The sequence below is a fragment of the Alosa pseudoharengus genome, unplaced genomic scaffold, assembly GCF_046254945.1.
Source record: "Alosa pseudoharengus isolate Yale_2024_CS ecotype anadromous, Long Island Sound unplaced genomic scaffold, YU_APseudo_1.1 YU_APseudo_1.1_scf_5, whole genome shotgun sequence".
NCBI classification, from domain to species: Eukaryota; Metazoa; Chordata; class Actinopteri; order Clupeiformes; family Clupeidae; genus Alosa; species Alosa pseudoharengus.
Window position 1 is genome coordinate 40,475,991 of NW_027468837.1, and position 11,567 is coordinate 40,487,557.

The 11,567-nt window shown below is 48.6% G+C and overlaps 14 non-coding genes across 14 annotated transcripts; all 14 read right to left on the reverse strand.

Moving 5' to 3' along the window:
• Positions 1-4,076: 4,076 nt before the first annotated feature.
• LOC143105226 (U1 spliceosomal RNA) lies at positions 4,077-4,241 on the reverse strand. The gene has a single exon (XR_012983358.1). It is a non-coding gene; the product is annotated as a U1 spliceosomal RNA (small nuclear RNA).
• Positions 4,242-4,600: 359 nt separating this feature from the next.
• On the reverse strand, positions 4,601-4,765 carry LOC143105227 (U1 spliceosomal RNA). Its single transcript, XR_012983359.1, has one exon. It is a non-coding gene; the product is annotated as a U1 spliceosomal RNA (small nuclear RNA).
• A 359-nt stretch (positions 4,766-5,124) lies between these two features.
• Positions 5,125-5,289, reverse strand: LOC143105228 (U1 spliceosomal RNA). The gene has a single exon (XR_012983360.1). It is a non-coding gene; the product is annotated as a U1 spliceosomal RNA (small nuclear RNA).
• Positions 5,290-5,648: 359 nt separating this feature from the next.
• On the reverse strand, positions 5,649-5,813 carry LOC143105229 (U1 spliceosomal RNA). The gene has a single exon (XR_012983361.1). It is a non-coding gene; the product is annotated as a U1 spliceosomal RNA (small nuclear RNA).
• A 359-nt stretch (positions 5,814-6,172) lies between these two features.
• Positions 6,173-6,337, reverse strand: LOC143105230 (U1 spliceosomal RNA). Its single transcript, XR_012983362.1, has one exon. It is a non-coding gene; the product is annotated as a U1 spliceosomal RNA (small nuclear RNA).
• A 359-nt stretch (positions 6,338-6,696) lies between these two features.
• Positions 6,697-6,861, reverse strand: LOC143105231 (U1 spliceosomal RNA). Its single transcript, XR_012983363.1, has one exon. It is a non-coding gene; the product is annotated as a U1 spliceosomal RNA (small nuclear RNA).
• Positions 6,862-7,220: 359 nt separating this feature from the next.
• On the reverse strand, positions 7,221-7,385 carry LOC143105232 (U1 spliceosomal RNA). Its single transcript, XR_012983364.1, has one exon. It is a non-coding gene; the product is annotated as a U1 spliceosomal RNA (small nuclear RNA).
• Positions 7,386-7,744: 359 nt separating this feature from the next.
• Positions 7,745-7,909, reverse strand: LOC143105234 (U1 spliceosomal RNA). The gene has a single exon (XR_012983366.1). It is a non-coding gene; the product is annotated as a U1 spliceosomal RNA (small nuclear RNA).
• A 359-nt stretch (positions 7,910-8,268) lies between these two features.
• Positions 8,269-8,433, reverse strand: LOC143105235 (U1 spliceosomal RNA). Its single transcript, XR_012983367.1, has one exon. It is a non-coding gene; the product is annotated as a U1 spliceosomal RNA (small nuclear RNA).
• A 359-nt stretch (positions 8,434-8,792) lies between these two features.
• Positions 8,793-8,957, reverse strand: LOC143105236 (U1 spliceosomal RNA). Its single transcript, XR_012983368.1, has one exon. It is a non-coding gene; the product is annotated as a U1 spliceosomal RNA (small nuclear RNA).
• A 359-nt stretch (positions 8,958-9,316) lies between these two features.
• On the reverse strand, positions 9,317-9,481 carry LOC143105237 (U1 spliceosomal RNA). Its single transcript, XR_012983369.1, has one exon. It is a non-coding gene; the product is annotated as a U1 spliceosomal RNA (small nuclear RNA).
• Positions 9,482-9,840: 359 nt separating this feature from the next.
• LOC143105238 (U1 spliceosomal RNA) lies at positions 9,841-10,005 on the reverse strand. The gene has a single exon (XR_012983370.1). It is a non-coding gene; the product is annotated as a U1 spliceosomal RNA (small nuclear RNA).
• Positions 10,006-10,364: 359 nt separating this feature from the next.
• Positions 10,365-10,529, reverse strand: LOC143105240 (U1 spliceosomal RNA). The gene has a single exon (XR_012983371.1). It is a non-coding gene; the product is annotated as a U1 spliceosomal RNA (small nuclear RNA).
• Positions 10,530-10,888: 359 nt separating this feature from the next.
• On the reverse strand, positions 10,889-11,053 carry LOC143105241 (U1 spliceosomal RNA). The gene has a single exon (XR_012983372.1). It is a non-coding gene; the product is annotated as a U1 spliceosomal RNA (small nuclear RNA).
• Positions 11,054-11,567: the final 514 nt, after the last annotated feature.

Below are 11,567 nucleotides of genomic sequence, written 5' to 3' on the forward strand. Positions count from 1 at the left end.
CTGCCCACCCAGAATTTGGCAAAGAGAGTCCACAGAGCTTCTCCTCCTTGGTCTGCTATTCCTTTTAAGATGTTACTCAGGAACATTGCTTTAAATTTCTTTGTAATATCCAGCACGTCTCTGCCCCCTAAAGCTTTTGGTTTATACATGATTGTCCTTTTGACTCTCTCTGTTTTTCCCCCCCAGATAAAGCGGAACATCTCCCGGCGGGCCAATGTGATGAAGGGACTGGGGGCAGGAAGTATCATCGCCAGGTATGATAAGGCTGATAGAATTTCCATCTTTGCAATCATAATTTTGCCAAGCATTGTTAAATCACGTGATCTCCATAGGAAGAATTTCTGTTTTATTTTATTTATTCTCGTTCCCCAGTTTTTCCTATCTGTCTCTTCTCCAAAGTAAATCCCAAGAACCTTAATATTTTTATCTTGTTCAGTCAACCCTAAGGGTATTTTGTTTTCTGTCCAATTACTGTACAAGATTTCACTTTTACTTACATTCAACTTAATTCCTGTTGCTTTAGAGAATTGTCCACATGTAGCCAATCCTGTGTGAATAGAAAGGTTATCCACTGCAAAGAAGGTTATATCATCCATATACATAGATAATTTTGCCTGTCTTCCATTCCCTCCAGGGATTGGCATTCCTCTGAAGTTCACATTAGAACGTATTGCATTGGCTAGGGGCTCCATGCATATGACAAATAGTGAAGCTGACAGAGGGCACCCTTGTCTTAGTCCAGACTGCAGCGGGATGGTTGCTGATGGGTGGCCGTTGATCATGGCAATGCTGGAAATGTTGCAGTACATCATTTTAATGGAGGACAGAAACAATGGTCCAAAATTCATCTTTTCTAAAATTGACATTAAAAATTCTCTATCAAGTTTATCAAATGCTTTTTCATGGTCCAGGGTCACAATGCTCACTGGAGTTTGTCTTTCCTTAGAGTAGAGGATAATGTCCCGTGTCAAGGCAAGATTATCTGATATTCCTCTCTTTGGGATTCCGCAGGTCTGTTCAGAGCTGACGACTTTGGCCAACACAGTTTGCAATCTAGAGCACATAACTTTAGCACAGATCTTATAGTCAGTCCCTAAAAGGCTTATTGGTCTCCAATTCTTTATGTCTGATTTTTCTCCTTTTTTAAAGAGGAGTGAGATACAGCCGTTTCTCATACTGTCAGTTAATTCTCCCTTCTCCTGAGATTCTTTATATATGTTAAGAAGCTCCTCCGCTAAGATGTCCTTAAAAGCAATGTAAAAATCCCCTGGCAAGCCGTCAAGTCCTGGTGCTTTATTCTTTGATAGGTTATCTATGGCCTTTTTTATTTCATGTAGCGAAAAGGGACTTTCTAAAAGATATTTGTCTTCATTTAACAGGACCTTTTCTATTTGTCCCAGAAAACGCTGCTTCTGTATAGAATTTGTACATGGCTTCTTATAAAGATCTTTGTAAAAAGTTTCCACAACATTTGCCAGCTCATTTTGTTTGTCCACTTTGATACCATCTTGATTTTTTAGTTCTTTTATTGACTGACGTGGTTTCAGCAATTTCCTGAAGAAATACTGTGTACAATTTTCGTTCTGTTCAAAGGTTTTAGCTCGACTCCTTTCTATAACTCCTCTTGCATCTTCTGCTGCGATGGTCATCATTTTCCCTTTAATCAGGGTGATCTCCTCATCTACATCAAAGCCCTCCTGCTGCATTTTATAGAATCTCTGCAGTTTTCCTTGTAACCTTTTTAGATAAAGTTTTTTCCCTTGAGCTTTCCTTTTCCCTTCTATTTGGAAGAATATTCTTGTTCTCTTTTTAATTTCCTCCCACCAGTCTGAAGCTGAGTTATAAAGACTTTTCAATGAAATCCAATCATAAAATTTTGCTTTGTATCTGTTAATTACATTGGGGTTATCTAAAAGGCTTGTATTCAGTTTCCAGTAACCTTGTCCAGCTTTTATAGACCCAGGGATTTTTACTGCACAGGTCAAAAGGGAGTGATCTGAAAAAAAAGTTGGAGCCACTGTAGCTTGTATCACCTCAAGACTTGTTGATGTTAAAATCATGTCTATTCTTGAGTGTGCCTTTCCATTTGTCCAGGTAAAACCAGGCAGATCTGGATTTTCTTTTCTGTAGGTATCAATCAGTTTAAAATCCTTTATAATGGTCTTCAACAGCTCAGAGCTACTATCTGTTGTGTTGGCTGTTTTGGTTATTTTATCTTTACAATTTAGGACACAATTAAAATCACCAGCTATTACAATGGGAATGTTACATAACAATACAGGATATAAAGCTGAAAGTGTTTCTAACCGATCTTTTAAATCAGTAGGGCAATAGATATTAATAAGTCTCAGCTCAAGCCCGTGCCTCTGAATATCGACACAGATCAGTCTTCCATCCTGTATAATTTGAATTTTCTGGACCTCAATATTATGAGCTCTAAAAAGTATTCCTACTCCAGACGCTCTGTTAGAGTTATCTCCTGACCACACAGAAGGCCCATGTGTCCATCGTCCTTGGAAGGTTTTATAATTATCTTTATATGAAAGCCAACATTCCTGTAAGAAATAAATGTCACTTTTTAAGGTTTGTAGATGTTCAAAAACTGCCTCACATTTCACTCTATCATTTATGCCACGTACATTAATAGATGTTGTTTTTAGAGTGTCCATTAGGGGAACTAGGGAGGATATCAATGTTCATGGCGAGTCTTCTTCCTTTTTTTTGCATGTTTCTTTTTATTTGCTAGACTTGCTGAGGAGGTATTTGATTGTAAAGAACTTTCTTTCATTTGAGTTGCTGTGGAGAACCCTAAGACCTCATCAGGCTCTAAGAATGGGGTTTCTAGAGGGGATTTGGGCGACCAGTTGATCTCAGCCCCCCACTGTGCCTCCCCAGAGGAGGTGGTGAGGACTCTCTCCCTTTTGTCTTCTACGTTTCCTCCACCAGAGGGAGACACAGGGAAAGCAGATGGTGAACTTGTAGATGGTGAACTTGTAGAGGGGTTCTCCCCAATGTTGGAAACGATTGACTCCAAAGGACTCTCTGCTCCGATTTCTGTAGTTCCCAGGAATCCTTCGGCTTGTGAGGGTGGAATTACAGATCCATCTGGGCTCTCATTGAGGGCGGCCGAAGACTCGGATGAACTTTCTGAACAGGATGTTTCACTTTCCATGTCTTCTGATGGACTGAAGGGGTCCAAACTTCCTTTAGCTGTGGCCTCATTCATTTGTTGGTTTGGGTTAGTATCAACCTCACTTGAAAAGAGAGAGGGGAGAAAAACTGTTCCTTGTGTTTCAGCCAAATCAGGCTGATTGTTGTAATCAGATTCAGGTGAGGTGGTAGCCATGTTGGAAGCATGTGCTTCCAAAGTTACTACCTCCATGTGTTGAACAATGGTGGCACTATACTCCGTTTCTGAGGGGGGAGCACACATTTTAACACGGTTTGCATAGGCTCGTGGACAATCTTTAAACCTGTGGTCTTGTGAAAGGCAAAGATTACAAACTGTAGAAGCAGTGCACTGTGAGGCAGTATGTTCTGTGCTCTTACATATTCTACAGACCTCCACAGTGCATTGGGCCGCGAGATGCTCTTTGCTTCTACAACGCCTGCATTCCTTCGGTTGTCCTACATAAAAAACAGAGCCTCTAAAAGAACCAATCTGGATATTATTGGGTAGATGTTGAATCCCATCACCGATTCTTTTCAGCCTGACTTGGAATCTTCGTTCTCCCGTTTTAATTCCATCCACATCTTTTACTTCAAATCCAGAAAGAACTGTGGCATACCTCATTAACCATGTGCTAATGTCCTCAATCTTCACTTTTTCAGAATACATCACAACATGGACGATCTTTAAATCTCTCTCTGACAAAGGTATGAAAACAATCTTCTGAAAGGCTGCAGAATCCTTCTTCTTTTTATCAAATCTCTCACAGCACAGTTCAAAAATCCTTAAACTTGCAAAAATGACTTCAAAAATCTTCTTACCAGGAAAAGCAAAGACATAATCCAGTTGATTTGTTGGAAATCCCAACTCTCCCAAAAGCTCTGTCTTTTCTTTACACCATCAAAATCAGGGGAGAGCGCGAACGCAGTCCCCCACTACCAGAAATTGTGCAGTCGAGATTCCCACATTTGAGGAATTCGCAGGGGTCAGCACGACCGGATGTGCAATGGCCGAGCCTCGCCCTGGGCAAACAACCTTCTTGATCATTGTATCACCCCTGCCAGGTAAGTATGAGTTGGAACAGACCAAGTTGGCGCAGGGGTTCCTGGCCACTGGCAACACGCAGATGGTGGGCCCACCTCCAAGATTCCGTAAAGGGGGAGGGGCCTCCCTGAAAGACATCATTACTCGGAGCTTCCATAACAGCGACCTCTCCCGGTGAAGTGCCAAGGCTGCATCTAAATTATCCCGGCTAGATAGTGGACAGGAGGCACGCACTAAATCTAGACTCCTCCGACGGAGAAGCCGAGCAAAAGAGCGAACGTACGGCAGAACATGGCACAGAAAGCAAAGAAATGAGCCATAGTGTCCCACAGAGAGCATTGTCCACGTTCCACTAGTCGCTCTGTCTTTTCTTTACACCATCAAAATCAGGGGAGAGCGCGAACGCAGTCCCCCACTACCAGAAATTGTGCAGTCGAGATTCCCACATTTGAGGAATTCGCAGGGGTCAGCACGACCGGATGTGCAATGGCCGAGCCTCGCCCTGGGCAAACAACCTTCTTGATCATTGTATCACCCCTGCCAGGTAAGTATGAGTTGGAACAGACCAAGTTGGCGCAGGGGTTCCTGGCCACTGGCAACACGCAGATGGTGGGCCCACCTCCAAGATTCCGTAAAGGGGGAGGGGCCTCCCTGAAAGACATCATTACTCGGAGCTTCCATAACAGCGACCTCTCCCGGTGAAGTGCCAAGGCTGCATCTAAATTATCCCGGCTAGATAGTGGACAGGAGGCACGCACTAAATCTAGACTCCTCCGACGGAGAAGCCGAGCAAAAGAGCGAACGTACGGCAGAACATGGCACAGAAAGCAAAGAAATGAGCCATGGTGTCCCACAGAGAGCATTGTCCACGTTCCACTGGTCGCTCTGTCTTTTCTTTACACCATCAAAATCAGGGGAGAGCGCGAACGCAGTCCCCCACTACCAGAAATTGTGCAGTCGAGATTCCCACATTTGAGGAATTCGCAGGGGTCAGCACGACCGGATGTGCAATGGCCGAGCCTCGCCCTGGGCAAACAACCTTCTTGATCATTGTATCACCCCTGCCAGGTAAGTATGAGTTGGAACAGACCAAGTTGGCGCAGGGGTTCCTGGCCACTGGCAACACGCAGATGGTGGGCCCACCTCCAAGATTCCGTAAAGGGGGAGGGGCCTCCCTGAAAGACATCATTACTCGGAGCTTCCATAACAGCGACCTCTCCCGGTGAAGTGCCAAGGCTGCATCTAAATTATCCCGGCTAGATAGTGGACAGGAGGCACGCACTAAATCTAGACTCCTCCGACGGAGAAGCCGAGCAAAAGAGCGAACGTACGGCAGAACATGGCACAGAAAGCAAAGAAATGAGCCATAGTGTCCCACAGAGAGCATTGTCCACGTTCCACTAGTCGCTCTGTCTTTTCTTTACACCATCAAAATCAGGGGAGAGCGCGAACGCAGTCCCCCACTACCAGAAATTGTGCAGTCGAGATTCCCACATTTGAGGAATTCGCAGGGGTCAGCACGACCGGATGTGCAATGGCCGAGCCTCGCCCTGGGCAAACAACCTTCTTGATCATTGTATCACCCCTGCCAGGTAAGTATGAGTTGGAACAGACCAAGTTGGCGCAGGGGTTCCTGGCCACTGGCAACACGCAGATGGTGGGCCCACCTCCAAGATTCCGTAAAGGGGGAGGGGCCTCCCTGAAAGACATCATTACTCGGAGCTTCCATAACAGCGACCTCTCCCGGTGAAGTGCCAAGGCTGCATCTAAATTATCCCGGCTAGATAGTGGACAGGAGGCACGCACTAAATCTAGACTCCTCCGACGGAGAAGCCGAGCAAAAGAGCGAACGTACGGCAGAACATGGCACAGAAAGCAAAGAAATGAGCCATGGTGTCCCACAGAGAGCATTGTCCACGTTCCACTGGTCGCTCTGTCTTTTCTTTACACCATCAAAATCAGGGGAGAGCGCGAACGCAGTCCCCCACTACCAGAAATTGTGCAGTCGAGATTCCCACATTTGAGGAATTCGCAGGGGTCAGCACGACCGGATGTGCAATGGCCGAGCCTCGCCCTGGGCAAACAACCTTCTTGATCATTGTATCACCCCTGCCAGGTAAGTATGAGTTGGAACAGACCAAGTTGGCGCAGGGGTTCCTGGCCACTGGCAACACGCAGATGGTGGGCCCACCTCCAAGATTCCGTAAAGGGGGAGGGGCCTCCCTGAAAGACATCATTACTCGGAGCTTCCATAACAGCGACCTCTCCCGGTGAAGTGCCAAGGCTGCATCTAAATTATCCCGGCTAGATAGTGGACAGGAGGCACGCACTAAATCTAGACTCCTCCGACGGAGAAGCCGAGCAAAAGAGCGAACGTACGGCAGAACATGGCACAGAAAGCAAAGAAATGAGCCATAGTGTCCCACAGAGAGCATTGTCCACGTTCCACTAGTCGCTCTGTCTTTTCTTTACACCATCAAAATCAGGGGAGAGCGCGAACGCAGTCCCCCACTACCAGAAATTGTGCAGTCGAGATTCCCACATTTGAGGAATTCGCAGGGGTCAGCACGACCGGATGTGCAATGGCCGAGCCTCGCCCTGGGCAAACAACCTTCTTGATCATTGTATCACCCCTGCCAGGTAAGTATGAGTTGGAACAGACCAAGTTGGCGCAGGGGTTCCTGGCCACTGGCAACACGCAGATGGTGGGCCCACCTCCAAGATTCCGTAAAGGGGGAGGGGCCTCCCTGAAAGACATCATTACTCGGAGCTTCCATAACAGCGACCTCTCCCGGTGAAGTGCCAAGGCTGCATCTAAATTATCCCGGCTAGATAGTGGACAGGAGGCACGCACTAAATCTAGACTCCTCCGACGGAGAAGCCGAGCAAAAGAGCGAACGTACGGCAGAACATGGCACAGAAAGCAAAGAAATGAGCCATGGTGTCCCACAGAGAGCATTGTCCACGTTCCACTGGTCGCTCTGTCTTTTCTTTACACCATCAAAATCAGGGGAGAGCGCGAACGCAGTCCCCCACTACCAGAAATTGTGCAGTCGAGATTCCCACATTTGAGGAATTCGCAGGGGTCAGCACGACCGGATGTGCAATGGCCGAGCCTCGCCCTGGGCAAACAACCTTCTTGATCATTGTATCACCCCTGCCAGGTAAGTATGAGTTGGAACAGACCAAGTTGGCGCAGGGGTTCCTGGCCACTGGCAACACGCAGATGGTGGGCCCACCTCCAAGATTCCGTAAAGGGGGAGGGGCCTCCCTGAAAGACATCATTACTCGGAGCTTCCATAACAGCGACCTCTCCCGGTGAAGTGCCAAGGCTGCATCTAAATTATCCCGGCTAGATAGTGGACAGGAGGCACGCACTAAATCTAGACTCCTCCGACGGAGAAGCCGAGCAAAAGAGCGAACGTACGGCAGAACATGGCACAGAAAGCAAAGAAATGAGCCATAGTGTCCCACAGAGAGCATTGTCCACGTTCCACTAGTCGCTCTGTCTTTTCTTTACACCATCAAAATCAGGGGAGAGCGCGAACGCAGTCCCCCACTACCAGAAATTGTGCAGTCGAGATTCCCACATTTGAGGAATTCGCAGGGGTCAGCACGACCGGATGTGCAATGGCCGAGCCTCGCCCTGGGCAAACAACCTTCTTGATCATTGTATCACCCCTGCCAGGTAAGTATGAGTTGGAACAGACCAAGTTGGCGCAGGGGTTCCTGGCCACTGGCAACACGCAGATGGTGGGCCCACCTCCAAGATTCCGTAAAGGGGGAGGGGCCTCCCTGAAAGACATCATTACTCGGAGCTTCCATAACAGCGACCTCTCCCGGTGAAGTGCCAAGGCTGCATCTAAATTATCCCGGCTAGATAGTGGACAGGAGGCACGCACTAAATCTAGACTCCTCCGACGGAGAAGCCGAGCAAAAGAGCGAACGTACGGCAGAACATGGCACAGAAAGCAAAGAAATGAGCCATGGTGTCCCACAGAGAGCATTGTCCACGTTCCACTGGTCGCTCTGTCTTTTCTTTACACCATCAAAATCAGGGGAGAGCGCGAACGCAGTCCCCCACTACCAGAAATTGTGCAGTCGAGATTCCCACATTTGAGGAATTCGCAGGGGTCAGCACGACCGGATGTGCAATGGCCGAGCCTCGCCCTGGGCAAACAACCTTCTTGATCATTGTATCACCCCTGCCAGGTAAGTATGAGTTGGAACAGACCAAGTTGGCGCAGGGGTTCCTGGCCACTGGCAACACGCAGATGGTGGGCCCACCTCCAAGATTCCGTAAAGGGGGAGGGGCCTCCCTGAAAGACATCATTACTCGGAGCTTCCATAACAGCGACCTCTCCCGGTGAAGTGCCAAGGCTGCATCTAAATTATCCCGGCTAGATAGTGGACAGGAGGCACGCACTAAATCTAGACTCCTCCGACGGAGAAGCCGAGCAAAAGAGCGAACGTACGGCAGAACATGGCACAGAAAGCAAAGAAATGAGCCATGGTGTCCCACAGAGAGCATTGTCCACGTTCCACTGGTCGCTCTGTCTTTTCTTTACACCATCAAAATCAGGGGAGAGCGCGAACGCAGTCCCCCACTACCAGAAATTGTGCAGTCGAGATTCCCACATTTGAGGAATTCGCAGGGGTCAGCACGACCGGATGTGCAATGGCCGAGCCTCGCCCTGGGCAAACAACCTTCTTGATCATTGTATCACCCCTGCCAGGTAAGTATGAGTTGGAACAGACCAAGTTGGCGCAGGGGTTCCTGGCCACTGGCAACACGCAGATGGTGGGCCCACCTCCAAGATTCCGTAAAGGGGGAGGGGCCTCCCTGAAAGACATCATTACTCGGAGCTTCCATAACAGCGACCTCTCCCGGTGAAGTGCCAAGGCTGCATCTAAATTATCCCGGCTAGATAGTGGACAGGAGGCACGCACTAAATCTAGACTCCTCCGACGGAGAAGCCGAGCAAAAGAGCGAACGTACGGCAGAACATGGCACAGAAAGCAAAGAAATGAGCCATAGTGTCCCACAGAGAGCATTGTCCACGTTCCACTAGTCGCTCTGTCTTTTCTTTACACCATCAAAATCAGGGGAGAGCGCGAACGCAGTCCCCCACTACCAGAAATTGTGCAGTCGAGATTCCCACATTTGAGGAATTCGCAGGGGTCAGCACGACCGGATGTGCAATGGCCGAGCCTCGCCCTGGGCAAACAACCTTCTTGATCATTGTATCACCCCTGCCAGGTAAGTATGAGTTGGAACAGACCAAGTTGGCGCAGGGGTTCCTGGCCACTGGCAACACGCAGATGGTGGGCCCACCTCCAAGATTCCGTAAAGGGGGAGGGGCCTCCCTGAAAGACATCATTACTCGGAGCTTCCATAACAGCGACCTCTCCCGGTGAAGTGCCAAGGCTGCATCTAAATTATCCCGGCTAGATAGTGGACAGGAGGCACGCACTAAATCTAGACTCCTCCGACGGAGAAGCCGAGCAAAAGAGCGAACGTACGGCAGAACATGGCACAGAAAGCAAAGAAATGAGCCATGGTGTCCCACAGAGAGCATTGTCCACGTTCCACTGGTCGCTCTGTCTTTTCTTTACACCATCAAAATCAGGGGAGAGCGCGAACGCAGTCCCCCACTACCAGAAATTGTGCAGTCGAGATTCCCACATTTGAGGAATTCGCAGGGGTCAGCACGACCGGATGTGCAATGGCCGAGCCTCGCCCTGGGCAAACAACCTTCTTGATCATTGTATCACCCCTGCCAGGTAAGTATGAGTTGGAACAGACCAAGTTGGCGCAGGGGTTCCTGGCCACTGGCAACACGCAGATGGTGGGCCCACCTCCAAGATTCCGTAAAGGGGGAGGGGCCTCCCTGAAAGACATCATTACTCGGAGCTTCCATAACAGCGACCTCTCCCGGTGAAGTGCCAAGGCTGCATCTAAATTATCCCGGCTAGATAGTGGACAGGAGGCACGCACTAAATCTAGACTCCTCCGACGGAGAAGCCGAGCAAAAGAGCGAACGTACGGCAGAACATGGCACAGAAAGCAAAGAAATGAGCCATAGTGTCCCACAGAGAGCATTGTCCACGTTCCACTAGTCGCTCTGTCTTTTCTTTACACCATCAAAATCAGGGGAGAGCGCGAACGCAGTCCCCCACTACCAGAAATTGTGCAGTCGAGATTCCCACATTTGAGGAATTCGCAGGGGTCAGCACGACCGGATGTGCAATGGCCGAGCCTCGCCCTGGGCAAACAACCTTCTTGATCATTGTATCACCCCTGCCAGGTAAGTATGAGTTGGAACAGACCAAGTTGGCGCAGGGGTTCCTGGCCACTGGCAACACGCAGATGGTGGGCCCACCTCCAAGATTCCGTAAAGGGGGAGGGGCCTCCCTGAAAGACATCATTACTCGGAGCTTCCATAACAGCGACCTCTCCCGGTGAAGTGCCAAGGCTGCATCTAAATTATCCCGGCTAGATAGTGGACAGGAGGCACGCACTAAATCTAGACTCCTCCGACGGAGAAGCCGAGCAAAAGAGCGAACGTACGGCAGAACATGGCACAGAAAGCAAAGAAATGAGCCATGGTGTCCCACAGAGAGCATTGTCCACGTTCCACTAGTCGCTCTGTCTTTTCTTTACACCATCAAAATCAGGGGAGAGCGCGAACGCAGTCCCCCACTACCAGAAATTGTGCAGTCGAGATTCCCACATTTGAGGAATTCGCAGGGGTCAGCACGACCGGATGTGCAATGGCCGAGCCTCGCCCTGGGCAAACAACCTTCTTGATCATTGTATCACCCCTGCCAGGTAAGTATGAGTTGGAACAGACCAAGTTGGCGCAGGGGTTCCTGGCCACTGGCAACACGCAGATGGTGGCCCCACCTCCAAGACTGTGTTGTTGATGAGTTGAAGAAGTGTCAGTTGAAAGAAGTGAATTTGGACTTTGGTTATGTTGTAATGAGTGATTGGCTTCAGCTGTAGTCATGTAGCATTGTAGTTAAGCACATGCTTCACTGAAGCGTCAGCGTAAGCGTCAGCCCTTGTGTGAAACTCTCCTTGTGTGAAGACCTTCTTGGGTAAAGACCTGTGAGTCTACCTGTGTGAGTCCACCGAGAAAGGACACCGCAGGACACTTCTGCTATTTCACACTGTTCACTTCAAGTGAAATCTCATAAATACATCCCACTCTGGGATTTTTAATTGATTAGTACTTGTTTAAACCACTTCACTTCTATGTCACTTCTATTTGCTACTGTCATTTGCTCAATTGTTGGCAATATGCTCCATAGTTTTGTGTACAGTAAACTTTGAGGAATTGCTCATTAATGA